This window comes from Podarcis muralis, chromosome 2 (genome assembly GCF_964188315.1).
Source record: "Podarcis muralis chromosome 2, rPodMur119.hap1.1, whole genome shotgun sequence".
In the NCBI taxonomy this organism is placed as follows: domain Eukaryota; kingdom Metazoa; phylum Chordata; class Lepidosauria; order Squamata; family Lacertidae; genus Podarcis; species Podarcis muralis.
This window is the reverse complement of record NC_135656.1, coordinates 44419485-44427639: the sequence shown is the minus strand read 5'-3', so window position 1 is coordinate 44427639 and position 8155 is coordinate 44419485.

Below are 8155 nucleotides of genomic sequence, written 5' to 3'. Positions count from 1 at the left end.
TAACAATATATATTGTAACCAATTTTAATCTATGAGTAAAATATATGCTCCTGAAATAGAGAGATGCATGGTGAGCTCCCAACAGACATTGGAGGAGGTATCCAATGTACTCATTCTGTCAGCAGAATGGAATAGAATTCCTGCCTCTTCTTCCCGAATCTGCTACGGAAGTTTGGGGGATTCTAAGAGGCGTGTGGAGAGAGGAGGGGACGTTTCATTGCCCAGCCTTGTGCTGACAGAACAAATATGTTGTATACTGCACAAGGTTTCTAATGCCCACTTTCCAGAAACAGCACCCCCTCTGCCGCAATCTTGAGACAGAAGAATAGTGTCAACGCATGGGCCTCTGAAGATGCATAAAGGACTCTTTGGCTCACACCTGTGGCTGTAATCTTATCTTGAACAGAATATTAGCCAAGTTTTTTCTTCTTATTTAACTCAAATGCAGTGATCTAAAATTTGTATCAGAAAACCTTGGGTCCAACAATATCTTTGAGCTATAACTCACATCTTCCCTGACCAAAGGCTAAACTGGCTGGGGATTATGGGAGTTGTAGTAATCTGCACACCCAGTAAGGATGCTGATTGGGAAAAATAAGCCTAAACAGACATGTTGTGCATACGATATATAACATTCCCCTCCGTTAAAACACTTAGTGGGAGAAATGGAGAAACTTTGCAGTACATCTTACAACCCATCAACCTGAGTTCAGCTCCATAGGTGTGTGAGACCCTATTTTCCGCCAGTCACAGACAGGCAGCAAAAGCAGGGGACAAATTGAGTCCCCAGTGGTGAACTACCACACATAGCTGGCAATGTGCGTCTAGGACTACATTAAAAGAATTGGAGTTCTATGGGGTCTCTGGTACTGGTATCCTAGATGTGTTATTTTGTATGGAGCAATGTGATCATTTTTGCGCTTATAACTGACATCCTCTCTGCCTTCTTGGTTTACAGAATGTTCTCACTCCCACGTTAAGAGAGTTTTCCCAGATTTTTAATGTGGATCAGTTGTTCTGCCCCATACTGCTACCAGCTGGCAAGGGTGGGTGGTGGGGATAGCCCCCTAATCAAACCTGGCCAACTCTTTTACAGAAATGTGCAAGGGAAACTCTTCACTGCATGGAGATAATAAACATCACCTGCCAACATGTGCACATCAAGCTTCTGTTAAAAGCACAGCTATGTTGGCTGCCTAGGTGAAAAGTTGGCCTGTGCCGTTTGCATCCTATTAGGCTGGAGAAGCATCCAAGGCCATCAGGCATTCAGGTAATTTACATGTCTGAAAGTACTTGTCAGCCATTAGCTGCAAAATTACACCAGAGACAGGAGGGCGCATTCCATTTGTTATCCTTCTTGAGTGATCAATGAGGCCTTTCTAGGTAAAGTATAAGAGGGATATGGCTCCAGGCTCTGTCACTGTCATACAGCAGAGTAAAGGTCTTTGGAAAAGGGGAGTCAGACTACATAACACACTCCATCTCTCATTCTCTGTCTGTCAGCCACCTGGCTGCCCACCCACCTACTCCTGAATCCTTACAGTGCAAAGCAGGGTTCTCATTAAGCTGTGTAAATACGATGTACGTTAAGATATGCAAATATATACTAACAATACTTTGAGACTGTGTGTGCCCACCCTCCTGCAAATGATACATGACTAGCTTCTCCAGAATGAACAAAAATACCTCTGGAGATGCTGAGAGATTATGGTGTGAGTGAATTAGCTTTGCTAGCCACACAGTATCTTTTGCACAGCGAAATTGGTTGGGTTTTCAGTGATATATGAGTGGATCTACAGAGCTGTCAATGAAAATTCACAGAACATTCTGGAATGCTGACAGATAAAATGTTTGGGTAATAGCATTGGAGGGCTGAAGGTGCTATACCAGGCATAGGCAAACTCGGCCCTCCAGATGTTTTGGGACTACAACTCCCATGATCCCTAGCTAACAGGACCAGTGGTCAGGGATGATGGGAATTGTAGTCCCAAAACATCTGGAGGGCCGAGTTTGCCTATGCCTGTGCTATGCAGTCAAACAGTGAGATACTAACTAAGGCAGTCTTTGCCAACATGGTGATGTTCTGATTGTCTTGGACTCCATAAGCCCCAACTGGAGATCTTTTAGGTGACCAGAGGTATGGAAATATGCCTACAGTCTCTGCTCCTGTTTACTATCTGACACTTTATTATCATGTTACAAGTGAGGCTGAGAAACATTGGTCCCATTTATATGCCACATTCTAGGGCTTTCCCCCTTTCTCTTCCCTGCCATGAACCTCCTGAAATTGGTTTGGAGGGTTTCAGGAGAACCCCCAGAACAGTGTGAGGGCAGGGGGAGACATGGAGGTGTCATTCCATTAGCACAAGCTGAAATGTTTGAGCTGATGGAACTGGAAGAGCACGATGTTGAATTTCTCCCTACCCAATCTAGTCTGAGTAGAACTTAGTTGGATACAACCCTTTATTTCTAATTTTGCATATAAACTAGCCTATACAAATTGTATGTAATTCTATCCCTGCTTCCTCTTTTTGGGCAATGTATAAGTGGCCAGCCTGTGTGAAGCCCACATCACAGCACCCTTTCATGCACTACAGGAATATAGGTCAGAATCCAAAGAACACTTTTAGGCAAGGCCGTGTTTTTGGCATACTCAGTAGGATTGCTGACCTTTTCTCTTCTTCTCTGAACCACAAGCCCATATCCATATGGCTATGCTATATGTCAAGATGCTTTTGAATCAGCTTCAAAAACATGGCTTGCCATATGGCATGGAGGGCGGCGGTTTGAGAAACGGGAACTCAAAGCTGCCTTGAATGTGTGGAGCCAATTGCAGACTTTGTTACAACCTGGCCATCACACATCCGTTTAACCTTACAATTTTTCAAATTCATTTAGAGATTCTGGCACATGCAAGGCTAAATTTTACAGATAGTTTCATGAATAACGTACAACCTTAGCAAAACAACGAAGGGAAACTGAACACAACACAGGCCTGGGGTTATCAGCAGGTGCCATGGCACACTTGAAGACTTTGCCTGGCACCCGTGAAGCCTCTGAGCCTTTTCCCCTCTCCTTGCCCGCTTATTATCAGGTGGAAAGAGCCATTCCCTTCCCCAACTCCTGAAAAACTCATAAAGGTGAAAGAGGAAGTGGAAAAAGCATCTCTCTCTCTCTCTCCGCCACTTCCTCTTTCAGCTCAATGTGCTATTCAAGACACACCAGCACCTGAGAAGCTAAACAGAAAATGGAGCAACAGTAGGAAGGAGAGAGGGGAGGAAAGGAAAGGGGGAGGAGGGAAAGGCAAGTGGTCTCAGTGAGTGGAGGCAGGGAAACAGAATTGCCAGAGGGGAACCAGTGGGATGCCACAAAACTCGGGGGGGGGGGGGGAGACAGAGAGAGAATGGACTAACTCAGGCTTCCTCAACCTCAGCCCTCCAGATGTTTTGAGACTACAACTCCCATCATCCCTGACCACTGGTCCTGCTAGCTAGGGATCACAAGATTTGTAGGCCAAAAACATCTGGAGGGCCGAGGCTCAGGACTAACTCCATCAGGTGTATCTCTGTGAATGCAATAAATATTACTGTAAAGGGCAGCCACACCGCTTATTGTTCTGATAATAACAGATTACGTGTGTGTGTGTGTGTGTGTGTGTGTGTGTGAGAGAGAGAGAGAGAGAGAGAGAGAGAGAGAGAGAGAGAGGGAAGAGAAAAAGCCTTGAAGACGTTTACCGCTTTAAGAAAGAAGTGTGACTTCAGCATGCTCAGTCCCACAGGTGCACCTTAGTGGGGGAGCACTCAGGCTACAAAGATGAAAAAGATGTGAGGCACCTTGAGCAAACAAAGAAGTGGGATAAAAGGACTTAAATAAATAGAATTTTATAAAATGTAACATTTTTTGAAAGTTTTTAACATACTGTAATGGCACAATCATGAAATGGGAAGGATTTGTGTCGTTCATCAACAGTGGTGAGAAAGGCATTGTCCAGTAAATGCCTTCCACTCGCCCAGTCACATTCCAAAGTGCACTCAGGCTTGCAATAAACTCACACCTTAACAGCGAGGAAAGCATTTTGCCAGCGATAAAATTAGTGATGTCCTCATAACTGAAGTACAGCCTTGGGGAAAGGCATTGAGATCCCATGTAAAGCTGATTAACATCTGCATAGTTATTAAACAAGGTAACAAGATACATTGCAGGGGGTTGAACTAGACTAGATGAACCTTGGGGTCCCTTCCAATTCTACAATTCTATGATTCTAACTCCATCGTCTGGAAGAACTTTAGTATGTATTGGCCCCTGCTCTGTCATGGCACTACAATCTTGTTTTTCTTTGGCTTTCAAATTACACAGATACCCTTTCCTGGACACAAAAACATCTTGCCTGCCTTAAACTACCAAAATGTAGAATATAATCCCTTAATTCTGCAATGAAGAACAGCAAAAGAGGCTTGAGCCAAGGAGTCAGCCTCTTTTCTTTTGGCCTTAGGCCCACCCCCCCCGGCTGGCCGGCCATTGTCCTCCCTGGCCAAGGGCGGGTCAAAGGCCAGCTCAAGCAGGTGGGTGGCACCCGCCCAGGTGAGCCCTGCTGGTGCTGCAAACCCCGCCCACCTGTGGGGAAGGGAGGGCGGATATTGTTAAGCTAAACACAGGTGTTACCTCTGGGTCTATGGGTCATTGACAGTCAATTAGGATCTTTTCATTATAACAGAGTCAGCATTCTGAAAAGAATTAGTCCTTTATCAATCATGATTTAAAGGACCACAGTCAAAGCATAATCTGAAATTTTTGAAAAGCTTGCAATAATTTTTTGACAAAATGTAAACAAAATAAATACGATCCCTTAATAGTCATAGGAAAGCAAAAGCTTTAGAAGCTTTGTGGAGATTAATAGTTTTGTTTTAATATTTGTCTATTGCAAATAAGTAAAGATTAAAAGAAAGGGAGCCACAGGAATGCCACATCCAGTAGCCAGCGGAGTGCAGTGGCTCTTTCTACTCAGACAGCTTCTTGTATACCGTACTCAAAATGGATGGTCTTCCCTGGCAAGCTATGAGAGGAATCCACCAAGCACTACTGCCATGAACCCCACCTTCATGTCTGTGGTACTAAAAACAGCATTTTATGGATATATACAATAAGGCCTTGTCTACACAAAGATGAATTTTAATACCAGTGAAATATCTCCAAGGCACTGTTATACAGTACCTACTTGGCACTGGTCCACAACAACACACTTGTGATCAGATTTGTGACCAGAAGGAACCCAACAGGAAACAGTTATAGAACAACAGACTTATCACCTTTGTGTTGCAGTATGCTTATATCTTCCACATTTCTAACACTTATGGAGAAGCAAAAGAAAACGGGGGAAAGGGCGTTATGAAACATGCAAATTAATCTCCACCAAGGAGTGGACAAAACAGTCAGTGCAATCCAGTAAATGCTGTTAGACCAAGACACATCACTGCAGCTGAAAATTTAAAATCGCTCACTGAACAAATCTGTCTCCTAAAACAATTTAAATAAAAAATCCCAACTACTTATCCCATGGCCAAGATAGCTGCATATCTTCCCCATATATATGGTCCAAAACAAGGAAGGGTATATTTCTTAGTATACAAAAGTGGTCTTAAATTCAGTCTGCAGTTCAGAGTCAGGAATCTCACATAACGTGATATATACCTACCATATGGTTCCTAGCCAAAGGGCAGAACAGTTGGATAAATAAGGGCACAGCAGCTGCAAAAAAAGACAGGTACTCCATTGGAAATATTGAATCACTCCTTTGCTCCATGTATCAAATAGCTGATCTGATGATTTAAAAAAAAAATACAAGCAAAAATTATGAGTCATTAGAGGCACATATCTTGACGTCTAGTACTTATTTCTTGATTGACCCAGAGATTAAGCAATGTAACAAATGTTCTCTCTGATGTTTGTTTGTTTACTTTTGTTATGAAAGATGCATCAGTGATGCATATATAAGCTCTTGCAGGTGCTGTCTTCAAGGGGGATGGGATAATAGCAGAAACTTTGCAGGTTGGAAGCTATGAGACTGTTATTGTATTGTAGCTCTATTACAACTGGAGTACTTAGATAGTATTAAGAAATATGGCATTGAGTTGATATTATGCTTCCTGAACATTTTAGTATGTTATATTAAACTGTCACCAACCATTACATGGCAACAGCCATTCCATCAGGCTGTCGCAGACGAGAGAAGATAAGAAATGCAGTCAGAGCCACCATCTGCTCTGCTGAGAAGCCAGGCTCTTCCCCTCCATTAACTGTCATCTAGTAGCAACCATTACAGAAGGCTGCAGTTGGGAGAGGGAAGAGAAGGGATGCATGAGCCCTCCATGGAGACACAGCTGAGAGACCAGCAACATTTGGTGCCTCCTCTCCTTGAACCTTTCCACTGCAACTGGTCATTTGAAGAATTTGTAACTCGGAAGTATCCAAGTTTGTTCCCCGACTTCCTGCCTCCTGAGTCCTCCCACCCCCATCATAATCTTCCAAGCAAGTCTTATAAAGTATATCCACCATCTGATTACCTTGCCATTATGTAGGGTGGTGTTGGTAGCTGCTTGTCCATCTTATCTATGCAATGTCATCAGGTAATGCTCTTTTGCAAATGCCATGATGTGTAAGAACAATAATCTCAAAGGGCAACATCTCTGATGTCTTCATCTATTTCTAGACAGCTAAGTAACCTGGATCAGCAGGGGCTCCTCATAGGCTGAACACAGTGAGACCACAGTATTCTCTCCCTCTGTTTAACACACAAGCCTATGTCATTTTGATTCCAGTTGTCTGAATTCATTTTCTTTGGTTCATACAAGTTCTTTCAGTGAAACTTGTGAAAGCATTACATGTGTTAATTTTGTTGTGGGTTAGTGAGGGCCCTTTGATGTGTGCTATTGGGGGTACGGAATATGTGCCTTTTATTTCATACTTGTGTCCCCCTAGAAGTTACTGTTGCTGTTTTATGTAGCACAACTAGCATATACAGGTGCTGTCGAAAGTAGCATAAATAAAACAAGAAAGGGCAAAGGTAGTTCTGTTGGTCCAAAATAAAATTAAAAAGCCCAGGTTCCCATTTATTAGGCTGACCAAAATGTCATAAAATAGTGTGCACATATAGCTAGATCACGAGTAGCCAGGATACGTGCCCTCCAGACATTGTTGGACTACAACTCTCATCAGCCTCAGCCTAGCATGGCCATTTGTGAGGGCCAATGGGAGTTATAGATTGGGACACATTGGCTGCCCCAACCTAGATGTTAAAAAGGATGGGGAGACTGTTGGTGTTAAAGTCTGTATATTGTTGTAAGCTGAAGCACGTGAGCAGCTAGCAGACACCCAAAAAGGAATCTTTTGGATAGCTTACTATCTACGTTTCTCCTCGGTGGGTGAGGGGAAACAAAAGGGAAAGAGGAAGGGAAGAGGAGGAGCTGATAAAACAATTACATAAGAGTGATCAGAGTAACAAAGGAAGAATGTAAGCAAATGCAGCATCAAATGCCATGCTGGGTACAAGAGGATTAGCAGGAACAGTTTGGTTTCTAGTATATCACATGGAGATTCTTTTAGGAATGGAGAATCAGGGCATTGTTGTGCAAAGTATCCTCATCATCTTCAGCTTCTTTCAGACAGAAGGGGGACATGTTATGAGCAAATTGCTCCCAAAATTTTGGCAGTAGGGCAGGAGTATTTGTGTTAACTTTTCCCTCATGTGTCTCACTCCACCTCTTTAAACATTTTTATGAACATGAACAGACAACCCATTTATACCCTTGTTCATAATGTGGATGCTGTTCTGCAGGCAGTTGTAGTGCTTTAGGAGGCATATCAGTGTTTTCATCAGAACTATTTAATCCCCCAACTTTGGAGAAGCAGAGGAAAAAGCAGTTGCATTAGGATTCAGATAAATTTAAGGGCGTTCCCCCTACAATGAAGCAGCGGGCCAGAACATCACTATTAGACCTGAAGATGTGTGTGGGTAGGGAGGAATATACCTACCTGCAAATACTGATGTGACCTAAAAGGCTTTTATTTTAACTAACCCCCACCCCCACCCCCACCCCCACCCCAGTTCCTGTAGCCAAACTTTCACAATGCAGATTCTAGGAAAAGCTTGAAAGCTGGC